The 26534-nt window shown below is 40.6% G+C and overlaps 1 protein-coding gene across 2 annotated transcripts in view; it reads right to left on the bottom strand.

The window, feature by feature from the left end:
• NDEL1 (nudE neurodevelopment protein 1 like 1) overlaps positions 1–25980 on the bottom strand; it is a 565699-nt gene extending 539719 nt beyond the window's left edge. For both annotated transcript variants that reach the window (XM_044085020.1, XM_044085019.1), the window contains exon 1: positions 25841–25980. The gene's annotated coding sequence lies outside the window, so the exon portion shown is untranslated. The remainder of the gene's footprint in view (positions 1–25840) is intronic.
• Between the last annotated feature and the right edge of the window lie 554 nt (positions 25981–26534).

The following is a 26534-nucleotide window of genomic DNA, read 5'->3' as shown; positions in this document are numbered from 1 at the left end:
GGGAAGGAGGGTGGGAAGTAATGAACAAAGATCTACAACGCACAAGGAACGTTATGGTAAGACATAACTTCTTTATCTGATGTTGTAAATCTTTGTTCTTTCCTTTCATTACAGTTAGGACGGAGTCCCCAGCTCTTGAGTCCTGGGTGGCCCTAAGGAAGGATATTTCTCATAGAACGAAAAGATGCTTGTCCCCTGGAGGTCAAATCCAATTTATAATGAGGTATAAGAGGTCTTGCCCAAGTGGCTGCTGTGCATATATTATCCATACAGGCTCTGGAATGAAAAGCTACAGAAGCAGGCATAGATCTGGTAGAATGAGCCTTTATTCTGGAAGGTAAGGATAGCTTATTCTATTGGTAGATAAAGGTAATGACGTTTCTAAGCCAAAAGAATAAAGTCACTTTGGAAACAGGTTTACCCAATATGGGTCCTGCAAAGGCCACAAACAATTGATCTGTTTTCCTGAAAGACTTTGTCCTGTCCAAATAACAACGAAGTTGCCGATGCACCTCAAGGGTGTGCAAAAGGTACTCCCCTCTATTAGAATGCAGAGGAAGAAAATCAGCAGGTCAACAGATTGGTTAATGGAAAAGCCAGAAATGACCTTGGGCAAGAAAGAAGGGTCTGTATGAAGGGACACCCTATCCGTGTGGAAGATCATGTAAGGACTCTTGACACTCAAGACCTGCAGCTCAGACACTCTTTTTGCGAAGGTAAGTGCTACTGCAAGTATGGTTTTCCATGACACAAATTTCAAATCACATGAATCAAAGAGTTTGAAGGGAGAACCTGTGAAAGACTGAAGCACTAGAGTCAAGTCCCAGGGTTCTAAGGGAGGCTTGACCGGAGGTTTAACATGTAATACTCCCTTCAAAGTCTTGCATAGGTGGTGCGACATAAATGAAGAATCATCAAGACCATTATGAAAATTGGCGATAGCTGCTAAATGTACAGTGATCGCTGACGGTGATGCTCCTGCATGTAAAAGAGGTCAGGTACTGTAGGATCTTTTGAATAGGCATACAGAAAAGGTCTAAGTTCTGGTCTTTGGCCCATATAGAGAACCTAGTCCATTTACTACAATAAACTTTTCTAGTAGAAGGTTTGTGTGAGGCCAGAAGAATTTCACGAACAGGAGATGGGATGTCAGGCAGCCTGGCAATCATTGGAAGTGGAGGAACCAAGCTATGAGCTTGAGACTGTGCAGGTTCGGATGAATCAGTCCTCGAGGATGGGATAACAGGTCCTGGGAATGATCCAGAATCCATGGGCTGTGAATCAGGTGAGGCCACAGAAATGGGAACCAGACTTGATGTGGCCAGTAGGGGGCAATGAGGATCACATTGCTTCTCAACCTCGCTTTCTGGAAAATTACTGGGATGAGGGGAAATGGGGGAAAGGCATACAGAAGACCCAGGGGCCAATCATGCATTAGAGTGTCCCTCTGTGGTTCCCCCTGAGGGGGGGATCAGGGCAAAATACCTTCTGCATTTGTAGTTTAGTGGGGAAGCAAACAGGTCACAGCAAGGCTTGTCCCAGCGCTGGAAGATCCGATCTGCTGTTACAGGGTTGAAGGACCACTCGTGAGGCATCAGGATATTCCTGCTCAGATTGTCCACAATACGGCTGGAACTCCCAAGAATGTGCATTGCTATACGAAAGCGGTTGGAAACTATCGCTCAGTGCCAAATCCTCATGGCTTCCCCGACACAGGGGGTAAGACCTGGTTCCACCTTGCTTATTGATATACCAGACTACTGACATGTAGTCTGACTGAACTGCAATGGTCCCCAAGGGAAGGGATGCATGGAACGCTTGCAACACTAAGAGAACTGCCCTCAGTTGCAGGACATTTATGTGCAAGTTGGCCTCCATGGGGGACCAGATGCCTTGCGATGGTCTTTCCTTAGAAATGGCCCCCCCACCCTAACAGGGAAGTGTCCATGGTCACTGTGGCCGTCAGCTGGGGAAGACAGAAAGGTCGACACCAAAGATTAGTTTGTGGCTTCATCCACCATAGCATTTCTTCCTTGTGGCTTCATCCACCATAGCATTTCTTCCTTGCAACTGTTTGTAAGGTGTATCACGTGGTTGAGTTAGCAATGACCATTGTGCGGAAAGGAGCCACTGCAGGATTCTCATATGCAGTCTCGCCAGTAGTACTAACGTAATGGCAGCTGCCATGGAGCCCAAGAGTTGCAGTACAAGACGTGCTGGTACACAGGTCTGAGGAAGAAGGTCTTGGATTTGGTGTTTTATTTTCAAAAACCTGTGAGGGGGGAGAGAAGCTTGACAGGATGTTGCGTCGAAGACCACTCCAATAAATTCCAGTGTCTTCGTTGGGGACATTTGAGATTTGTCTTTGTAGATTGTAATCCCCAAGCGGAGAGCTTGAGTGACAGAGGCTGCGGACTAGAAGATTCCTGGTCGGAGCAGTAAGGAGCCAATCGTCTAGATAGGGAAACACCTGGAATTCTTGTAGTCGAAGATGAGCTACCACAACTGCCATACATTTGGTGAACACTCAGGGGGCTGTCGAGAGACCAAATGGCAGTGCCCTGAACTGGTAGTGATTGGCTCCCAGCCAGAGGTGGAGAAACCTCCTGGAATGTTGATCCATCTTTGGGTGGTAGTACGTGTCCTGGAGGTCTATAGAGCACATCCAGTTATCCCCCTCCCCCCCAAGGAAGGGAAGAATGGACCACATCGTGACGATCTGGAATTTTTGAGGTTTGATAAATTTGTTCAATAGGCTGAGATCCAGAATTGGTCTTCAATCCCCTGTCATTTTTGGCACTAAAAAAAGGGCCTCGAGTAAAACCTGGATCCTGTCTGGTCTGGTGGGACTGGTTGGAGGACTCTTTTCCTTAGCAGCTTTTCTATCTCTAAGGCTGCTAATTCCTTCTGACTGGGTGGTACATCGAGGATTCGTTTGACAGGTCTGGGAGTTAAGTCGAAAAGTATTTGGTAGCCTCTGGATATTATTCTCTGCACTCAAACACACAACTGGTAGTAATAAGATGTCAGGCTGGTAGAAGCAGAGAAAAATGACCCCCTGACAGCTTCCAGAGGGAAGCAATTGGGCCGCTGCTCAAGAACGCTGGTAGAGTCTGCCAGAGAAAGAATTGCTAGCACCCTGGTTACGTGTATCCCCTCTACCCTAAAAGGGAAGCCTTCCATACTAGTTGCCCCCTCTGCCCCGGGGGATTGTTCAACACGAATGTCACGAAAAAGTCCTTGGGATTTCTTGAACCACGTCTTTCCTCCCTTCTGGTTCCTGGAGTAGCACCTCTGGGGACTGGAAAGGCATATGCCCACAGCAGACAAGGTCTTACCGTCTTTCTCACTACGTGCAAGTGTGTCTCGTACTTTAGGTCCAAAAAGTGCAGATTCGTCGACAGGTGCATTGACGAAGGAAGATTTAAAGGGGTCTGTGAAGTCACACAACCACATCCAAGCATTACGTCTTATGACAATGCCTGATGTGGCAGCTCGTGCTGCCCCCTTGGCGGAGTGAGATATCAAACGCATCGAGGGGTTCGAGATGGATTCAAGGGTAGCTAGCTGCGAGGCAACAGTATCACACACCTCAGACAGTACCCCACCAAAGAGGAAGACATTTCGGAAATTAGGTCTCTTCAGAGATGAGTAAAATATGTGCCAGATATTTCAGCGACCGAATGGTGAATGTTGCTGAAGCATAGGTCCATTTCCCTAGTCTGTCCATGGTAAGGGACTCTCTGTTTTGAGGATGGACGGTGGAACTATCTTCTGCCAGTTCCCTCTTGGTGGCCGCCATGACCATAGAATCAATTGTCAACTGCTAGGACCAGTAAGTCTGGTCTTCAGGTGTAGATAAAATTTTTGTCTGGCCTCCGAGGGACAGGTTCTACATTGTCCTTCCAGGCATGCTGCACATTGAGTTTAACAAGGTCATCTGCTGGTGGGATCACCCAGGAAGTAGATGACCGGGCACGGAAGGCCTGCAGCAACACTGATTCCTCAAAAGAAGGGTTATAGGGCTTCCAGTCTCCCCACTGCTCGAGGATTTCGAGAATGTCTCTGAATGAGATGTTGTCTGGGGGAGACCGTGGGGGCCCTTCCCCCTCATCACAATCAGTGTCTTTGGTGATAGATTCCTCTGGTGAATCAAGGTGCTTCCTCTTGCACCATTTCGTCTGGGGTGGCTCCCCAGTGGGATCTTCTGAGGAGGACTCCAGAGAAGGGGTTCCCTTCAAAGAGGGTTTTTGTGACTGCTGTGCCCACGGTCCCCAAATAGACTCTTGGGAGAGGAGCAAGAGAACTCGAAGCCATCGGAGCCATGGACATAGATGGTGCCATCGAGAAAATAGGTGCCGGGATAGATATGAAGGTACGGACGGTCCAAGTACTGCTTCGGGAGAGCATCAGTTCCACCGGAGCCAATGCAGCAAGGGTGGACGGTGCCGACAGGGAAAACATTGCTGTCGGAACAGAGACAGTATGCACCGGAGATATCTTGTCCTTGGCTGGTATTTGAGTTTTGGAGCCGATGGAGCCAAAGAAACTGTCGGTGCCTAAGCTGGTATAGTCACTGGAGCCGATGTCGGATCCAAGGATGGCACCGAAGTCAGCGGTGCCGAGATCAGAGCCGAAATACGGGTTAACATCATGGACAGCACCGAGGGAGAATACATAAAGCCTGGTGCCGAAGAGGTCTGCGCCATGGAAGCACGGAGCCGACTCGGGTCCATAACTGACAGAGCTGTAGGAACCAAGTGACTCTGTTTGTCCTTATGTTTTTTTGGTCTTTAGAGGGGGTGAGACCTCTGACCTAGATAGAGCCTCCGAAAAAAAAAAAAAAAGGTGCCTTGAGTAATCCATTTTCCTTATGTTTTATGGTCTTTGGAGGGGGTGAGATCTCCAACCCAGTTAGATCCTCCAAAAAAGGTGCCTCCAAGAAAAAAAAAAGGTGCCTTGAGTAATCCGTTTTTCCTTATGTTTTTTTTTGGTCTTTGGAGGGGAGGAGACCTCTGACCTAGATAGAGCCTCCGAAAAAGGTGTCTTGAGTAAACCTTTTAAGATATTACATTCTGCTAGTGCACAATTACTAAAACTAGCTCAAAAGTCACAGTCAGCTCTAATATGACCCACGCCCAAACAGCAGACACAATGAACACGTGTATCTGAGTTAGGCATCTTATGTCCACACTTGTCAACACTTAAATCCCAACTTAGCTTTGTCTGACACAGTAAGGCAACAAGGCTATCCTATAGAAAAAATAAGGGAGAAAACACCAGTGATGTTATTTTAAAACAAAGAGTTAGAAGGTCACACTGAAAAACAAATCAGAAAAAAACTAAATGAAAACTCCAGCCAAGCTAGAACTTCCAATGAGTGACCTCCCAAACCTCCTGTAACAGAGGCACATGGGATATATGCAAATGACTATGAACATCAGGTGTTTCAGCTATATGGCGATTCTGATTGCCCATGACTTTTATATTTGAAGTCGTTTTAACGTTATTTTAATGTTATTTAATGTTATATGTGATGTTATTTTAAAAAATACCACTAGTAGAAAGGAAAGGCCTGTCAAAGACAGGAGAGAGGGACAGTACCAATAAAGGTAAAATATTAAATTACCAAGGAAAAGGGTAGGAAATAGGCGACACTAAGAAAAGGCTAACTTGACTAAAAATTAAATCATTTTGAAGAGAAACTGTATTAAAATTAATTTTCTACTTAGCTTTGAGAGAGATGGCTAGCACGTCTGACTAGGAACACGACAAACGAGATCTGGAGTAACTAGGGGAGGGGCATTGTGGGTAGGTCTTAGCTGAGAGTTTTTGGCTTCCGCGAGCTGGGAAATGGCCGTATCGGTTCCGAGAACAGAACCGGGGTCCTAAATGTAATGAAAGAACAAAGATTTACAACATCAGATGAAAGGTTACTATTTATCCCTTTGGGCACATAACATTACATTATACTTACTGCATGCAGTTTGGCTGTGTCTACTTTTCATTTTCTATGCTTATTTTTCCACTTTCTAGGGTAGCTACAACTCAAGGAAGGGCCACAACTGGTTAATGTAAATCCATTTAATGAAGCTTCGCCAATGCTTTCTCTATTATTTCTATCCAACAGGCCAATACTGAAATCTTATTATTAAGAACGGTATATCCCAACTTAATAGGAGTTTGCTTTGTCTTTTCCCTGCTGTAGCAGAAATGGAATACCACTCCACCTATCTGGTATTCCTTTGGACTGGAATTTCTGGCATAGGTCTTACAGGCATTTATTAACTTTCTCCTCTCAAATGATTCTAGGCAAAAATTGTATTTTATTTTAAGTGCTCTTTTAGACTGGTCACAAGATAGGCAGTGGTGACATGTGCCAGACTTGTATCCTCTGTAGTATGCATAAAATGGAAAGGCTGCATCATTTTCCTTTTGGTTGTCATTTCAAAGGGTGAGGCACCAGTGGATTTTTTTAGGAGTAGCACAGACGGACATTAACACTACTAGTAACATTTTTAGTACAAAGACTGTGTAGTTGGTTTTCCTCTCCTTACAAGAAGATTCTGACTTATGAAATACATGAAATCTTGTACACACTCCCAAAATTTTCCACACATTTTCTATTACCTCACTAGCAAAATGTGGACCCCAGTCAAATTCTACCATTATAGGTAACACCTAGCAACTATACACATGGTTTATCAGAAACAAAGCAGTTGTTTCTATAGTGTTATTAGAGGCATGTAAACACTCAATCCATTGAATAAACTTACAGGTGGCAATTAAATACTGGACTGCCTCTGGAAGACCTAGTTAATCATTACAAACCAATTTTTAGGGCAGACCAGAACATCAGGATTCCTCTTCTTTAAAGGGGTGAGATTAGTTGGCAACATCAATACAGAAGATGCTAGTAAACCACTTTGTGTTTTTCCAAATTTTTCTGTCCCTCCTTTGAGCTCATCTTAGCTCATCATGTGCATGATGCATAATCTGTCTGTAAACCAAAGGTACTACCCACTAGAATCTGTGTGAGGTAGTCGCCAGTCCTTACCGCAGACCATATTTTAACAGAAAACTTACAACTACACCAGGCCTCAAGATCATGACTGTTGGTATGGGTAAATTACTTTCTGCAAACTTGTTTGCCCTGGGATCCTAAATGAAACAGTGAATATTCCCTTCACATTCATCATCCTGCAGCATTTTTATCAAGTCATAATCAGGCCTGTCATTATAAAAGTGTAAAATATACTTCTGTTCTTGACTTTTTTGCTAATAAGTAACTGCATCTATATGTTTGCTTGGGCTGGAGTAAAGTCCCAGGTTATATCACTTAAGATGCATTCTTTAGACACAGCATCAGCTACATCATTTCCAGCTTTGTCTGCTCCATGTACTTTTGAGTAGTCTGACGTTTTTCCAATACATTGTTAAGCATGACTTTGTACTAACTTATCTGTAGCCAAAATTAGCTTGGCATGTACAACTCTTACCTTTACAGTGGAGCATGACATTAGCCTTCCAGCATGGCAAAGGTGTGAAAGCCTAGCATAATCAAAGTCTGCACATATTACAATGTCCTGCAAACTGCAGTGGACTGCTATTTGTACAGCATATACATTTGCTAACAGTGTACTCATCCCATGACTGTATTACTTACGCTCTCATCCCTTCTCTGTGAGGAGAATTCGATCCATTTCTGGGCTGGCCTGTCATAATTCTGGAACACACTGTACTAGTTATCTGTCAGAACAGGCGAAGGGGGACAAAGACATGGTTCTACCATTTCATCTACTAGGACTCTGCCTTCTTTACAGCTGTCAGTGGGGGGAAATAGGACTGGGGAGGTCTGGACTGCAGAGGAAACTCCACTGGAGTTTGTAGAGCAGGTTCCTGAAACATGGCTTTTAGCCTGCACAGAGGTAGTTCATTTCACATCATGTCAAGGGTATCAGAAGCTTTGACTTCTAGTATTTGGGCTTGGGCAGCAAGTATACCCCCCTCCCTTTTTGTGGTGGCACAGCTTCATCCCCCTTAGTGGGCGCCAAGATATTTACTGCCTTGTCTACAATCTACTGCATAGTCTGAGGTTTCTTTTTAAACTTCAGGGATAACACTGCCTTAATGTGGAAAGGTAGACTATGTACACATTCTGAAAAGCATCACTCAATGCACCTGAAAAGTCATCAGCTGCAAGGAAAAGAAAACAGCACCCTTTAAATTATACAATTCTTGTGGATTTTGATGGGCACCAAGTTTCATTAGGTATACTGCCTATCTAGCCTCTTAATAGCTTCCAAGTTTCTTCTTTAAAATGAATACAAACTCTGTGGCTTATTTTTACTTTCCTCAGATACTTTTGCCCAGTCTATCCTTTCATTGTCTCTGTACCACCTGAATACCCAGTCTATCCTTTCATTGTCTCTGTACCACCTGATTACAAAACTTTGTTCCTCTTTACTGTTACAACTAATACTGCTAAGCACTCACCTTAAATATATTGGGCAATATCACCCTTTTTTGCCTCCAAGTTAAACTTAATTTTGCAGTTACAACTTATTTTTGTTTCTTGTTTAAATGTTACGTATATGACTGCGGTAATCACTATCAGAATCAGAGTCATTCTGGAAGTTAGCCCTCTTTCTTACTGGTACATACTTAGAAGGGATACAAAACTATCACTAAATGGGTGTTTGAAGCCCTGCCCTTCTGGTTTACTGCAACTCGTTTCTATTATGGACTTCAGTATATTTGTGACGAAAGGAGATATTGCCAGCACAGCTAGCTGACATTTTTTAATTGTTTTACGACTTCCAGCATCTGCCAAAGATCTGAGCAAAAGCCCTTGTATGAGAATTTTTACAGGTAGACGCTAAACACTGCCAGCTTCAGCAATGGGGATTTGCATGAGAACAAGTTAGACGACCAGAAATGATGTAATTCCGCAAGCTATCCCAGCAGTGATATTTTAGATATTATTTTGAGAAGCCCCTTAGTGAGACAGAGCATTCTGCATTATGTTTTGGACCAGACAACAACAAGAACCATTCATCACATCATCTACCTTGCTCTATTAGTAAGTTGTTAGGGTACAGTAATTCTCTGGATACAATAAGGAATATAGTGAAGCTTAGTTTAGATATTTTTCTTTATTTGTGTGAGCCTGTACTGCAATGTTACTTTTAAGTATTTCCTGTGGTCCTGCACTCTGTCACTGTGAATATATTATTTAATATTGCCTTGTTCTTTTACTATTTATTATTAAATATACTTAAACCTTTCACTGTGGCTGATCTGTGTAGAGATGTTTAAGTTTTGAGAGTACGTGCATATTTACTTAGTGACACTGTGTGGGCTTCTATCTGCCTTGTTCTTGATCAAACTACCATTTGTATTAATATTAATATTACACAGCAAGACTGAACACCTTATATTAAGGGCCTTACGGTGGCTGGCAGGAGTGACTGGTGGCAGTGAAAACTACCTTATAGTCTGGGCAGAAGGGGGCATAGCTAGTAAACCTGTGCCAGCCTTGTGTGTGTGTGTAAATCAAACCTCAAACAGTGCATGTGTCAACTATTTGGGCAGGGACACGGAGCACTGGTTGGACAGAGAGGGTGCTTGAGGTCTTGGCTTGATCACTCAGCTGAGATCTCAACTCTATAGCTGTGACAGTGGGGAGTCTTATTGGGGCTCTGAAGAAGAGGCAGAAACCAGTCCTGGACCGACTGTGGTCTCTGTGTGCCCTTAAGGGAAATTGCACTTGATGCAGAGAGCTGCATTTGGAAATACTGTGTGTGTATCCATTACCTTCTCAGTGAACGCCCCCCGCTGTTGCCAGTGGTGAGGATTAAGGCTCCTTGATTACTGGTTGGCAGTGGTGGGTCATCACAATATCCATCAGCTGTTTCAGATGACTTGGGTCTCTCTGTCCTATGGCTCAAATTCAGACTGACAGTTCTGCATGTAATCCATATTACGCTGTATAATTCTCATAATAGACTCCTTTCTAAATGGGCAGGGATCTCGAACCTCTGGCCTGCTCCAGCGGCAGGTATGCATGGACTTTTCTTTCATGCATTTTACTCTGTTGTCTAAGATGTACTGTGGATCAGACATAAATTACTCCTTTAGTCAAGGTGTAGATTACTTATCTAACAAATTTGCTTATCCAGCAAAACGTAGCAGCAACAACACAACTTAAAACAAAGTAGCGAACACCAATACAATACTCCACAAGCACAAGTCATTTTCAACAATCACAAAACAATTCTATTTTCATACACTCTTAGTTACTATTTTAAATTCTATTTGGCTTTTTAGTTTTCCCTGTGTGAGCCCCTATAAAGCTCGTCAAAACAAATGGGTAGAAATGATTTACTTAACTCCTGTTGACCAGGTTAGTCCCACTAAATTAGTGACCTCTTTTCAGGTGAGACACACGGTATTTCTATTACTGTGGGAAATTTGGCCAGGGCATCAGGGAACTTCCCCATCTCTTTTTTTTATAGGTACCATGGGATATTTTATATCCACCTGAACTACCGCAAACAGAAGCAAATGGAACCTCGAATCAACGTCTCACCTGAAGGTTGATAATCTTTGGAGTGCAGTAGCCCTCTAATGCTGCACTACAGTATTAGCAATTCAGTCACCTGGAGTGGGAATGGAACCCATGGACTTAGTCTTCTAGTGCCAAAGTGAGTACATTACCTTTAGGAGTGCAAGGGTTACAAGTCAGTAGCTCTACTAGTTTTCAGAAATGTAAACCTGATGGAAGTAGTGAGGCTGATGAAAAACAAACAGTAAGGTATTTGGCAGTAATGATTAGACATAGAAAGTGAGCAATTTTAAGGTGTGTGATAGTAAATGGATTAAATAATATTCTCCCACGTACTTGCTGTAGTACTACACATGCATACCTTACTGACACATGGCAGACTGTACTTGCTGTAGTACTACACATGCATACCTTACTGACACATGGCAGACTGTCATAACCAAAGCACATCAAAGCACGTCAAAAATTTTGAATACCCCCCCCCCCCAAAAAAAAAAAAAAAAAAAAAATCATATAAGGACTTGACAGTTGAAAGAGGAAGCATCTTGTACGGATGACTTGTGCCAGTATTGAACAAATCCTTCTGGCAAAAGAATTGGTGAGTGGCAGTTTTCCTAGGGACGGGCACAGTTTGCAACCTAAATTCATCTGTCAAATTATAGAAACGTGAATAAAAGTGAACACCAAGACATTCTTTGAGTAGCTTAACTTATGTCTGAAAGACAAAATGTCACGTGTCTTTTTTACTCTAATAATATGAATAAGTAGATGACATCCTGATAAAGTGTTTAGAGTAAAACTATTGGACTTTGTTTCTTAATATCAAATGCTCAAATGGAATGCCAATTACCCAAGTTCGTTGACTAAAGGATGAACTGAAATCTGAAAGGTGGCTGCTTTTCCCACATAACACATGGGTTAAGAAATAGAACTGCAACTGCCTCATTTTCAAGAGCCCAGGAGTTCATCTAGCAGATTTTAATGGGTTTTGTATGGAGGATTTCCCAAAGGGTGATATGCATGTAAATGTGCCAGTATCCGAACACATCTGTGCCCTGTGATAAAGACTGTAGAGGAGCAAAAACATGTAATGTAGGGTAAGAGTGACAGAGTGGAATTTACCAATTCATCTTCATGACTTTTGCAGGTCTGTGATGCTGCTTCTGGATGCCTGATAGTAATCTGATGGATGCCCAACTGCAGCCTTCTTAGAGGCTGACTTACCCTGCAGGGAGAATGAAGCAAACCTGGATTAACAATGTGGGTCACTCCTGTCCATGATCAGAGGAGTAGCCAAGTGCATGCCATGTCTGGCACAATACATTTGTGTAATGAGCTGTGCTTATAACTGTTCTCCTTCTTAAGCTCGTCATTTCAGGATCTTACTCCCCCCCCACAACCCAAGTACTGAAAAAGGCACAAGAACTGGGGAAGGGGTCAAGTTCTCTTAAGCTGGTATACTGTTTCAGAAGTAATAAATACAATTTTGTGTGTGTGTTTCGTCTTTTTGCAAGTGTACTCACTATACAAGCTTTTTTCTTTTCAGGTCCTTTTCAACAGCATGCATGTGGTGGGTGCACTGCATTATCATACAAGGAAGAAAATTTCAGAAAGAAAGTCACATGACCTCTGACTGGTATACATTCAAACTAGATGCGTCTCTATACAGCACTGAGTTACAGCAAGTTGTATTCTCACCCTTGTGGCTAAAAGTAAGGTCTGGGGAGCATGTTATGTGTGAAATATTTAAAGTCTAGAAAGCCAATAATTATGTAGAAACTGAACAAATGCCAATACGTGCAGTTAGTAATGTTGAACTTCGACATTTTCTGCCATTTGATGGGTTAAGTGTTCCTTTAGGAGTGAATGACAATGGCAGATCACGTAGTCCTAAGAGTTACCATCTCTTATATTCTATATTCTAATTTGCCAAATATTGGGGGTTCCTACTGTTAAGCGTGTTTTGCAGAACAGTGGATCACGTTTCTGAGTGCATCTTAAACCAGCATTTTAATGCTGGATTTATCTGCTGGCAGGTTAAGTGCAAGTGTCTTGAGGAACTTTTGTGTGTGACTGCTTGGGTATTAGGAGATTTATACAAGTGTGGGGATGCCGTGACCTACTGCCACTTAAAGGGTTGAATGAGTTGTAGCCTAGCATGTAAATAAGGATTTAATGTGCTGATTTCCACATCAGCCTCCGCCACCCCAAAGATGTGAGCAGATACAGTGGCGCAAAGAGAAATGCAAGTGCACAACAGAATGCATAGTGACCTTGGCTGCTTTTAATTCAAAATATATATTTTATAAGAAAGATGTACTGAAATTGACCGAGATCATCCGTGTTTGTTGTGGAGAGTTGGGCAAACATTTGCAAGGCAATATCTAATTGGAATGACCATATAAAACACTTTTCCACCAGTGCACGTGTTAGGTTTTGTTTTGGTTAAATATTGTTGTCAGTTTATAATGTAGTCCGACGATGCACACGACTACAAAATCTCATTCTGCATTTTCAGTTTATAATGTAGTCCGACGATGCACTAGACTACAAAATCTCATTCTGCATTTTCAGTTTATAATGTAGTCCGACGATGCACACGACTACAAAAACTCATTCTGCATTTTCAGTTTATAATGTAGTCAGACGATGCACACGACTACAAAATCTCATTCTGCATTTTCAGTTTATAATGTAGTCCGACGATGCACACGACTACAAAAACTCATTCTGCATTTTCAGTTTATAATGTAGTCCGACGATGCACACGACTACAAAATCTCATTCTGCATTTTCAGTTTATAATGTAGTCCGACGATGCACACGACTACAAAATCTCATTCTGCATTTTCAGTTTATAATGTAGTCCGACAATGCACACGACTACAAAATCTCATTCTGCATTTTCAGTTTATAATGTAGTCTGACGATGCACACGACTACAAAATCTCATTCTGCATTTTCAGTTTATAATGTAGTCTGACAATGCACACGACTACAAAATCTCATTCTGCATTTTCAGTTTATAATGTAGTCTGACAATGCACACGACTACAAAATCTCATTCTGCATTTTCAGTTTATAATGTAGTCTGACAATGCACACGACTACAAAATCTCATTCTGCATTTTCAGTTTATAATGTAGTCTGACGATGTACATGACTACAAAATCTCATTCTGCATTTTCCTTTCTAAGCTATAGTGATACTGGGCTGGATCATGGCTGGAGCAGATTTTGTAACATTTTAGTTAAACAAATAATCTAACATGCAAGGTATTTATATTATCATCTATGAATTTTGTCTGTAAGGGGAAAACTTGGCTCAACATTTACCTTCCTCCCTTACCAAACCCACTGCTCAATCTATGTTCAAAACTACATTGTCATTTAAAGCAGCTAACATGCAACAGGTTGTCTGTACAGAAACAGAATTTATTACACTATTAAAACAAATTAAATTAGTAAAACTAAACAAATAGATATTGATAAAAATCACTGTGCGGCATTAATAAGGAAGGAAAAACAAATCTGCAGTAGCTGAACGTCCATCAGTAAGTACTAGGCTTTGTGTGCTCACAATAACTCATCACATTGGTTACAGACTGACCTTACCCCATCCCATGGCTACCCCTAATGAGAATAACTGGGATAATACCACAGATAATTTGTGGCACCCATGCATGGGATAAAGCATTCAGGAGCTGCCTCTATCCATTAGTAGTAAAAGGGGCAGTCCTGTGGTACATTTTCTGTTTCTCATCCATAGATCTAAGCTGCACTTGAATATGGATAGGTATGAAGGTTTGGAGATATGTTCCATAGCAGCGGGATCCTCTGTGACCTATATATCGGCCCCCTCCAAACCATTCTGTTGATGCTGCAAAAGAGGTTCAGGTCCCTAGACTAAGGATTTCTGATGCCATCTAACTTTCTGATGTGTAATAAATCCACCAGTAATTGGTTGGAGGGTGCCTTGTACGCCAGACACAGGTCACTTCTTAAAGTTCTGTCAGTATACTCTGCATCCTACAGACAGTTTTCTAAATCCATGTAAGACATGTTGTTTACGCCTTGTAACCTTTTAGTAAGGTATCTCTGTGGTTGTTCCAGTTGTTGCATGTGTCAGATACTTGCCAAAGGGGGGCATTATATTCAATGAAAGGCCGAATGAGGGTTGAGTAAAGGAGACGAGAACATCCCTAGATCTAGACACAATTACTTTGTTTATAAACTATGCAATAAAAAAGGTCTTTCTTACAACAATGTAAATACATTGGTCAACATTTAAGTCACCACCGACATAAGTTCCCAAATCCTGCACAACTAGGTCAACTCTTAGGGGTGTACTGTCAATCAAATAACATATAAAATTTAACATCCAAAGAGTCAAATACTTTTGTAAGTACCCCCTTCCCCTGAAAAAAGTTCTTTAAATCCAGAAGATACGATTCTGGAAAGCTGTAGTAAGTCTTTTAAGGGGCTTTGTTCATTGCAAAACACTAAATAAGTAGTTCTGAGTTCTGTGTCCACTCCCTTGGGAATCTAGAAAACTGTAATGGTTCCTTGCAAAGTTATGGTGGTCTCTCCTTAAGCAAAGGTTCATTCAATTGCTGGCGTCTTTTCCAGGCAAAACTTCAATGCATATGGATGGATCTCCTTGCCTCTGTGAATAAAGGCCCCAAAATCAGTAAGATAAAATATCACAGGTCTCAGTTCCTGGACCACAGTGTATTAAAATGTATTTGACTTCTGTTTAACGGGAAAGTCAGACTGGACATAATACAATATTTACTTAACACAAATGAGGTGGCAGAAGAAACAACAGTATAATATTTACAGTTTTTTAACTACCTGGTTAACATTATTGCGCTTCTACAACTTTTACAATTTGACAGCTTGCTCATTTACAGAGAAGAGCCAAGATTAGGCTTTGTAGAAAAGTCGCTATTAGAAAGAAACGTAGGGGGATATTGGACAGAACAGAAAATGAGAAGAGTGATGGGAAGATGAGAGGAGGAGAGGGGAAGAGTAACAAAGGAAGAGTAAGAGGAGAGCATGACCAGAAGAGAAAGAATGGGGTTTCAGCCTGATGTAATGCAAGTAGAGAGCCAGGACTAGTTGAGTGTTTAAAACAAGCGAGTGCTAAATATCAGTGTTTCAAGCTTTGGCAAATGAATTTGAGTAAACACAGAGTGTCTAGTGGACTTTTAGGTTTATAAATTGTAAGGAGTTGTTTTTCAGAGAAGTGAAGGGCCAGTTAGGTAGGTAGTGATTAACAGTAGAGCTAACAGCAGAACAAGCTAAGGGGTTGTATAGCATTGTGTGCTTGAAGAAGTTGGGTATATCTGAGATGGAGAGGGAGCTTGAGCTAGTTTAAGGATTTGAGTACAATGCGATGCTGGGAACCATTTGGCTTGTTTGCTGCACACCTCTCCATTTTATATAGCATACTTCTAGTTTTGATGTTAGATTGGCATGTGGCTTGGTTAACCAAATTTTGATGGAGATGAAGGCATCTTGTGTAATGGTTTGCAGATGAGCATGACTGCTGAGCAAATGAGTGGCATCGCCTGTGTATACATTCAAGAGAAAGGGGACAATGATGGAGCCTTGTGGAACTCCATTGTACAGTGAGAAGAAAGAAGGCAAAGCAGAGAGCAATTTAACAAACTGGCAATGATTATATAGATAGCTAGTCATCCAGTTAAGAGAAGAGTTGGATAGACCAAAGGCAGACATTTTTGATAGTTTGGGATGGCAGCTGGTATCGACAGCTTTACAAAGGACTAGAAAGAGGGGGGAGATTAATTTAGTGTTGCCCCTAGCCTTAATAATGGTGTCTAGGAAGGATATATTACACTTTCTAAAGATCCCAATTCCAGTTGTTTTATCTCTGTTACTATATTCACTACTTCTAGTAAAGTTGGTTTAGACTTTGATTTCCATTTTAAAGTAATTATTTTTTTGGCTGCCACCACAATTAGACTCAGCAAGGCCTTACTATATCTAGGCACTTTTGATTCTGTATCATAGCTCAAAAAATATTTCCTTAGTTACACCAGTTTGCTCACCCAGCATATCTGACAGAGCAGTCTGAAGGAAATCTTCTGCCAACTCATTACACTCCCAGAAAATATGCTCCTAGTTGCCTCTTTCTTCCTCATCACACCTCCAACATTTGTTGTCTATCCAAGGAAAAATTCTTTGGAGTCTACATAGGTATTTTGTATACCCCAGGTAAACACTTTCAAAGATTCTCAGTCTTCTAGACTTTGTTGCATATTTAGGAGACAGACATATACCCCCCATTGTATCTTTGTGAATTTCTTATCCAATTTTTTCAAACCTTCTCTGATTGACTGTAACAGTTATAATGCAATATTTTGTATGCTTTACTAATTACTTATTATGCTCTACTAATTTTTTTTAAAAACAGCTCCTTTTGTTCTAGATTCTACTAATAACTCTACCAGTGCTGGTCTTTCTCTTAGGATCAAAGATACAAATACAGCAATCCCCAGGTACAAGCGGAAAATCGTCAAAAATATATACAGAACCAAATCACACCAAAAAAAGCTAGAGTATAATTCTTTATTTCGGGTAAGCGCTTTTGCAGTGAAACCACTTCATCAGACCATAAAAATGTGTTAAAAACCATTAAAGATCTACCAATACCATTAGTAACCACAGAAAGCAATTAACTAGGTGATAACTGATGTTCCCTAAGAATTGGTTTTAAAGGAACAGTGATGTTTAAACCAGGTACTCTGTGCGCCTGCAAGGCAATTATTCATTTAATTTCAGCCTGCAAGGCAATTATTCATTTAATTTCAGCCTTTTCTATTCTATTATTAAAATCACCACCTCTAACATTGTCATAAACATTCTGCAACACTAAAAAAGAGAAATTATCACGATCTGTATAGATAACAGCATGCTCAGCTAAAGCATTAGAGTTAGTCTTCTTTAATGTATATCACCTTGATGTTCTAAAATATGCTCTCAACTGCCTACTAGTTTTTTCAACACAGAAATAAGAGCAATCTTGGCACATTGCTAAGTAAATCACAGCTGAATGTCTACAATCTGCATAAAATATGGGTTCAAACATATGCTCGGTGACCGGATGAACAAAACATTTTTTGCTTACGAGCCTTGCAATTATGACATGGAAAAGTCCCCGATCTATCGGAGGTTAAGCCATGTCCATTAATTCCCGCTCCTGCCCCACAGCATAGAAGTCGCTTTAAAGACAGATTATTCTTAAAAACAAAACTGGGTTTACAACCCATTAAAGCTTTATCCTTAGGGAATGGGCCAGTTTCTTCTTATAACATCACTAGGCTAATATCAGAGTATTTAAAAATAACCTTAAGGATTTTAACTTTAGTTTCCCTAACAGATGTGATTAACTCCCTACTTTAAGAACAGTAAGGGGCTGCTCTACCCGCTTTCTTTCTTTCCTAATCACTCTTACAGACTCATGCAGATCCTTAGACGTATACCCTTAATGGTAAATTCTTTGAAAACGTCACACAATGCTGTCTCAAAAAAATCATCATCTTTGTGTAACCTAGACATGCATAGATTGACCCTTCACTATATTTGCATAAATGTGTTCACGATGCATGCTACTATGACGCAACAGCCCATTCCTCCAGGAAGGAATTCTATACCCACACTGTTGAAACCCCCAGGAGAGTTCTTCGTGGTGGTTATGTCCAAAAAAATCTATTCTATCCAATGAACAATTCAAAGTGAATCTAAGAAAACTGGTACTATTCTCCAAGTAATGTACAAAATCACGTACAGCTCCATGGGGACCATCCCATACTATAAACAAGTCACTTAAATTGAATCCCACTCCCTAGCTATATATATATATATATATATATATATATATATATATATATATATATATATATATATATATATATATATATAAAAAGTTTTCTATAACAGTTCCCAAACAATTTCTGCTACCCATTCCTTGAATTCCTCTCTTTTTAGCAGACAGGTGGGACTGCACCAGTGTCTCATATATTTTACTTATTATTAGCACGTAATCTGAAATTGCTGCATATTATCTTTAAATCAGTAAACTACATGCCTGCTCTGTGAAACAGTTAAGGACATCTTACTAAGTTGGTCACGGTCCCCTTTTTGCTTGACCAGTAGACTTTACTGCATATGCCAATTAGTCAGTCTCAGGAAATGACAGAAAACCTGTTTTACTTGCAAACTGATTGCCTTCAACTATAAAATGACCTGAGGATGGGTGGAAACTCACCACTCAAAACTGTAACACACTTCAACCCTTATTTTATAGATAACATAGCATCTCTAACCAAGGACTCTTCAGTATCTAATCCCAACCCTGCCAACAGTCACATATCACCACATCCATTTTCACCTTTGAACCAGTGTCCACTGCGATGCTTGGAGGTACTGCCAGCCATACCAGAAGTAGTAGGGAAGTGGATTTGTAATATATGGCAGCACAGCTAGCTGGAATTTTGTAAATAATTATATGTCATCTATATATCAAATTGATTTGTACAGATGTTTGTGTCGAAAAATATATTTGTAAAAACACTTGTATTAAAATGTATCAACAGTATACCTATTGGAAAGAAAAGAAACGTATGTGCATTATTGTAATTGTTTAAATGTATATATTTTAAGAGTGGATACTGGAAGAGATTTTCTTTGCTATATTTAAGTTTGAGATTAAATAATGGGGCTAGGCCATAAAGGTGTTATCTCACAGTTTTGAAAGAAGCCAGAGATGCAATGTCTGTAAGAAGTATGGTTTGTTAGCTCCTATAGAAGGAAGTGTTTTGTGTTTTTATGACTTCCAGGAGCTGCAGCAGATCTGAGTAAAGCTCTGTGTGCATGGTAACACACAGGTGCTAAACTCCTTGCAGCGTCTAGTGTTGGCGAGTGTGGGAAACAGAGTCAGATGACCAGATGTGATGTCATTGTGTAATCAACTCTGACATAATATTTAGCTATTACACTGAGAAGTCTCTCAGACTGAGCAGTCTTTCTCGGAACCTGACAAAGGAGGAAGACCACTCATCCACTTCATCTTGCCTTGCGCCGGTAAGTGACCAGAGACTAGTACGCTTCAGATTAGTCAGGAAAATATATAGTGAGAATAGTTAATTATTGTTTTGCTATAAAATGTATGAATCTTTTCAGCTGTATTTTTAATATTTCCTTGTGACAAACTAGTGTTTACTGTAAATAGATATTTATTATTTTCTTGTTCTTTTATTATTAAATATAATTAAATGTTTCACTGTAGCTGGCCCTTTTTAGAAAATAATTAAGTTTTGAGAGTATTTGCATATATTTATTTGGTGATAACTCTGGCCACTCCTGAAAGCCTTGCTGTTTGGTCAACATTACTATTGGTATTAATATTAATTTCACGCAGTACAATTGGCTACCCTTGCAATAGCTGGCTTTGTACTGCCTGATGGCAGTGATAACTACCTTATAGTCTAGGCAGAAGGGGGCATAGCTAGTAAACCTGTGCCAGCGTTTCCAGGTGTGTGTGTGTGAATCAAATCTCAAAGTGTGTGTGCGTCAGCTACTTAGAGCAGGGACATGAAGCACTGGTTTCACAGTTAGAGTGGTGGAGGACTTGGCTGAGGACCAAACTCAGCAGCTGTGCCAGTGGGGAGTCTTACGGAGGACCTGGAGGGAGACAGAGAAATCCAGACCCTGGGCTGTGTTCCCTGTGTGCTCTTAAGGGAAATTGTGCTCGACACAGAGAGAGATCTACATCTGGAAATAATGAGCGTATCCACTTGTATTCCAAGTGAACATCCCTCTCCAGTGTCAGTGGCGAGGACTGAACCTCAGAGAGATCTACATCTGGAAATAATGAGTGTATCCATTTGTATTCCAAGTGAACATCCCTCTCCAGTGTCAGTGGTGAGGATTGAACCTCTTTGACTACTGGTCCAGAGTGGGGATGTCACACCCACATCATATATAAAACGACTCAGACTTAAACCATGATGACCTTCCAAGAGTACCTAAAAACAGCAACCACTAGTATTGCCTATCCTATCTCAATCCTTATAAATAGGTCAGTCCAGAAATCCCACATTTCCCCTCTCTATGGAAAAGTCGCACATTATCCCTCTGCACAAAGGAGGAAATTCAACACACATTAACAGCTTTAGAGCTATAGCAATCTTATCTTCTCCAGCCAAAATACTTGAAAAATGTATTCAAAAACAAATTGCTAGATTATCTCATGCAGGAAGATCTCCTATACACAACATGGCTTCCATCCTCCCCCATAGTACTAACACTACCATTCTAACCTACATAGATACTGTCAATAAAGCTAGAGATAATGGCAAACTAGTCTTTTCCTTATTTCTGGACTTGTCTAAAATCTCTGACACAGTTTGCCACAGCAAACTTCTACTTCAAATGTCTTCACTAGGTCTTTGTCAGCCCACCCTTCTGTAGTTCAAAGGCTACCTGTCCAATAGGTATCAGTCACTAAAATAGCACTCCACTCTCTCCTTACCTCCCAGTCACTACCGGTGGACCACAAGGCTCTATCCTTCGTCCCCTCCTCTTTAACATTTCCTCCAACACAACAGGCCACCCTAATACAATACACTGACAATTCCACTCATCTACACATCTGACAACATGGCAAAACATTACTCAGGAATCTTTAATAGCCACTGAAACATGGCTTCATGACTCAACTCGTGCTCAACCAAAAAAAGACCAAATTACTACCCTCCCCCCACCAAAATCCCTCTCTCATGAAAAAAAATGTTTAAAGTTTTTTTTATTGCTAATAAAACCACAGAAGTCGCTTCTCGTAGCAAACTATTAGGGGTGATAGTGGATGATAACCTTACATTCAACCTACATATACATGATTGCATAAAACGGTCTCATCAAAAACTTGAAATGCTTTACAGAGCCAAAAATGCTCAATGACAACTAAAACTACACTTGCCACTACTTATCTCCCCCCCACTCTTCTTTATGGCACTCCTATCTTTACTAATCTCCAGGCTTCACAAAAATTAAAACTTGAACAATGCTGTAACAAAGTTGCGAAATTTGCAACACATACACCTTGCAGAACCCACCACTGTATAGCACAGAAAAGCCTACATTGGTCAGAACTATCATATCAACTAACCACCTATAAAAATTATCCAGCCTCCATCTGCCTGTCCAGCACTAAAAAACATTTTTCACAACTATATTCCCAGATGATCATTGCAATTCAGTGACCAAAAACACCTGTCTATCTAAAAACCTAGCAAAACTGCTGGGAATTATCTGCACTTGTACAAGGCTGCTAAGACCTGGAACTCCTTTCCTGTACCCATCAGGTGTATATCCTCCCTCTCATTTTTCAAAACCACTCAAAAGACTTCCTAGCTAAAACCTGGCTTTGTTCTTGCTCAAAATTAGGGTAAATTATATCCCTAAAATGTGAGCAAATACCTTTTCATTCCATATTCCTCCTTACTACCCCTTCTTCATTTCATTCCATATTCCTCCTTACTACCCCTTCTTCATTTCATTTCCTATTGCTAATTCGCTTCCCTGACCTTTTCTCTAAATATATCTTAAGCCTGTTTTTCCCTCATTTAATTTTCCAATCCCTAGTTATTAGACTAACCTTTTGTCTACAAACGGTCTAAAAGTTCTCTAAATATTAAATGAATGTCACATACCTTGTATCAATTTTTGACCAATGTTTTTTATATATATTATGTTTAGTTTGTTACTGCACTGGGTGTGACTAGGATGGACAGGATTAAGAATCAGTATATTAGAGGGTCAGCTCAGGTTGGACAGTTTGGAGACCAAGCAAGAGAGGCGAGATTGCGTTGGTTTGGACATGTGCTGAGGAGGGATGCTAGGTATATTGGGAAAAGGATGCTAAGGATGGAGCTGCCAGGTAAGAGGAAGGCCTAAGATAAGGTTTAAGGATGTGGTGAGAGAGAACATGAAGGCGGTTGGTGTGAAAGAGCATGATGCAGAGGACAGGAAGAAATGGAAACAGATGATCCACTGTGGCGACCCCTAACAGGAACAGCTGAAAGAAGATTATTATGTAAAATCGTTGTTCTTAAAAATATTTTTGTAATAATTACTGTGGCGACCCCTAACAGGAACAGCTGAAAGAAGATAATTATGTAAAATCTTTGTTCTTAAAAATATTTTTGTAATAATTTGGAGGTTTTCTCCCCAGGCCTCTGCTGAAAATGGGCTTTTACCCAGTAGGACTTTCCAGCTTCAGTGCCTTAGCCAATGGTGAAGGACTCTGCTGTAGCCATGAGTTGTTCCTCGGACAATGCAGTCTTTTCTTTTATCCCTCTAATGTTGCTCCTTGGGAAGCCACTAAGGACAGGGAGAATGGCACATCCTCTGCAGCTGTTCAGATACCCTAGTTAGGACAGGGTGAACCACCACTGTTTGCACTGGGGCAGGAACTGGGAGACATTCATCTACTACACACAGCTGAGAAATGTTTTTTCCCCATGGAAGGGACTGTTCACATCACCATATCTTTTCAGACAGGTCTCCTAGGAAAGGAAGCATAAAAATGAAGTTCTAATCCCTCTCTCTCAGCACTTTAACAAAATGTTTTTCAGCTTTTCAATCTTTTGGCAAATACTCTTTTTGTGAAACAAAGGAATTCAGCTCCCCCTTCAAATACGGATTCCCTGCCAGAAATTCAGTCTACTTTTGAACCTGCTTAGGAGACTGACTATGTTCTTATCTTGGGAATCAGTCTTATTAACTGCTCTAACCTCTGCCATATGAGCATCTGAGATACAAGCCTTAGTGGTTTACTATCTCACTTTTCATAGGGATATGGTTTCCTTCAGAAGTACACCCCCAAACACTTATGCCTAAAATAGTGTTAAAGTACACACTGAAACAGGCCATTAACCTCACAGTTTTCTTTTCACAGCCTAACAGACAGCAAAAAGGATTCTCCAAACTTTAGATGACCAAAAAATAACTCAGGTGCTACACTTACAGAACAAGCTCCTACTAAATTGCTGATCAGATGTTTACTTTCTATGAAAATAGGACAAATAAGACAAATAATATCTATCTTTAACATACTGTTTCAAGACTACTGTCCCAAGCTACTAACTTGTGTTATTCTTCACATGGACTATTACTTTCAGGCACAGTAAGGGTTTACTCTGCTTGGATTTTGGAAGGGGAGAAATATACTAGAGATGGCAAGTTGGTCATTAGTTCACACATTTACCAGGTATTACAAGTCCAGGGAAGGGCTTTGCTGAAGCTATTCTTTAGAGCCTCCTGGATTCTGACCCACTGTCCTCGTCCTGTGCTCCCCAAGCTTTGGTATTTACTCCTTATAACTTAGGCTACTGTAGCAGTAATCTACTCAAACATCTACTGTTATGGTAAACGAAGTTGTACAACAGTACCTTTCTAATTTATTCCATACTTCAAACGCTTTTCCAATGATCAAGCAGTAGAGTAAACATACGGCATTCCCATGACTATTATTCAGGAAAAAAAAAATCATTCAAGGTACAGCACCAATAACGGTCACTCACCAAGTTACATCTGCTCTTTCAGTATTTAAAGATTCAACATCCAACGTGGTCTACATAAGTAAAGACTGCAGTTGTTAAACAGAAATCCATACATAGACAAAAATTACAACAAATCACATTTATGCCTTTCTCCACAAATGAGTCAGTTTTACAAAAGAAAGTAAAAACTTCTATGTACAGACACTTGATTTACCAGCTTATGTGCAATTTTATATCACAGATCATAAAAGAACATCGTGCATGCACGTGGATGTCTCAGTACACAATTCAGTCAAGTTCTCTATTCCTTTGGTCAAGAATCTGTGATTAAGCCAAAAATGACGAAGGACAAAAGACAAAAAAAAAAAGTTTTGGAATATTAATCTGTGAAAAGCAGCAATAACATTTAGTATCAACATGCAGACTCTAATAAGAAGTATGAAACTCCAATGTCCATCAATATTGATAGACTACAATCAATGACTTACCAAAAAAATATATTACAAAAGGAAAATAATAAATATGAGGTAAAATTAGGCTTATGCTGCAAAATCAATGACAGCTGAAAGCTTTACACCTCAGCCTCCATCCCCAATACTGAGTAAAACACACAAGGTACAAATAAAATCATTCCTGACAGAATGGTTATATCAGCAAAACTCAAAATCGCACAGTTCAAAAATTACACAACGAGTGCAATAAAATACTTTCAAATGTGTTCAAATTTAAAAAATATTTTAATACCTACAAGAAGCCTGGAAATGCATCATGACTCTCACCCTGTGGTGCTTACCAGCTTCTAAAAATAAATGGTCACTCGGATAACATCAGTACATTTGCTATAGTGTGTTTGCATATGAACAATGCACAAATGCTTTGGTATACATTCCAAACCATGATGGCAAAAATGTTACACAGACATGACAGCAGACAGTCAAGCTATAATCTTAATTAATGATGTCTGCCTTAGATGATTCAAAATGACAAATGAAACCAGCGGCAATGACAGCGAGAAATCACCCAGAAATGTGTGATTCTACACCAACATGAAAAAGTGGTTCAGATAACTGCGGGGTGGAGGCGAGCTTCAAGTGTCGTCAGCACTTTTACAGTCAGCGGAAAACGGTGACCACCGACAACACTTGACCACTTAACTGACCCGACCCTCCCACCGGCGAACACTGGGTCTAGGCATTTAATTAATTAACTGAGTATTTCCTAACCGTTAAGAGAAAGATTTTTAACCCACGGGCTCAGAAGTTGGAGAGTGGTGCGCACCACCCACAGCGACCAGTACAGTTAAAAAATAAAATCAAAGCACTACCCAACGCCCTCGTCACAACATCATATGAACAATTTCACGAAGCCGGTTATTTTTCCCTACATACTACTCTGCAATCTGCTACAATCCTCCATAGACTAAAATAAATAAAACATGTGTCTCGGTCACAAGACAGCTGCAACGAAACAGAGACAGTCTTCACACCAGTACTGACATTTACGCTGTCACTAAATCTGACGGACACCGCTGTCAATACAGAAACTGATAACTGGGATGCGGCAGTTTAGCATTTTTAATAATGCAGCCGTTGCTGCCAGAATGACACTACCCTGTCGTCGGCAGATGTACTACCCAAAGCCTCGCCCAGCGCTTAATTTTGGAATTAAGAATCGTTAATTATTACCTGCACATTCCCGGAGTTTAATGCATCCCATCTGATGGTTCACTCCCTGTCAGATTCTCAGCACTGAGCTAAACCCTAAACTCACACAACAGCTTCCGACAAGAACACAGACAGCCACGACGGCGAATGACGCAAACTGGGTTGTTTCTAAGCGGCTGCGCGGTGAGGATATACTTGAAGGCTAAAGGAATTCATTTACGTTGCTAGAAATCTTTTGACATGTGACACTCCTCCCACTAGGATCCTTACTCAAAGGGAAAAAATAGTTGTTTTTTTCTGCTGAAACTGTTTTTCGGTGGGGGTAGTAAACTTAATTTTTTTTGTACTTTTTTTATCTAATTTTTTTGTCTTGGTACGGTTGAAGGGGTTAACTTTGGATTATTCCACCCACCAAGTTAATTCAGTTTCTTATCTCCTTTTTATTCTACTTTTGATGGGGCGGGTTGGAAGGCCCTCACTTCTTAGATTTTATCGTAATTTAGATGTCATTTTTTTACTGAAATGCGCAAGATTGTGGGGTAGCTCGCGCCGTTTCTTAACCCACCGAAGTGACTTCATTGTTGAAGTCGACAGCTGTAAAATTTCGGTTCTTTTGTTAACTTGTTTCTGTTACAAATTTGTGTTTTTTATGCATCATGAGATCTTGCAAGCCCCTCCCTCGTATCGTATTTATTCTGTTCCAGTCAGACTTCTT

Source organism: Protopterus annectens, chromosome 10.part0 (genome assembly GCF_019279795.1).
Source record: "Protopterus annectens isolate FY-2018-M chromosome 10.part0, PAN1.0, whole genome shotgun sequence".
In the NCBI taxonomy this organism is placed as follows: Eukaryota; Metazoa; Chordata; order Ceratodontiformes; family Protopteridae; genus Protopterus; species Protopterus annectens.
Note: the sequence above shows the minus strand (reverse complement) of the source record. Positions and strands in the feature narration are given on the sequence as shown.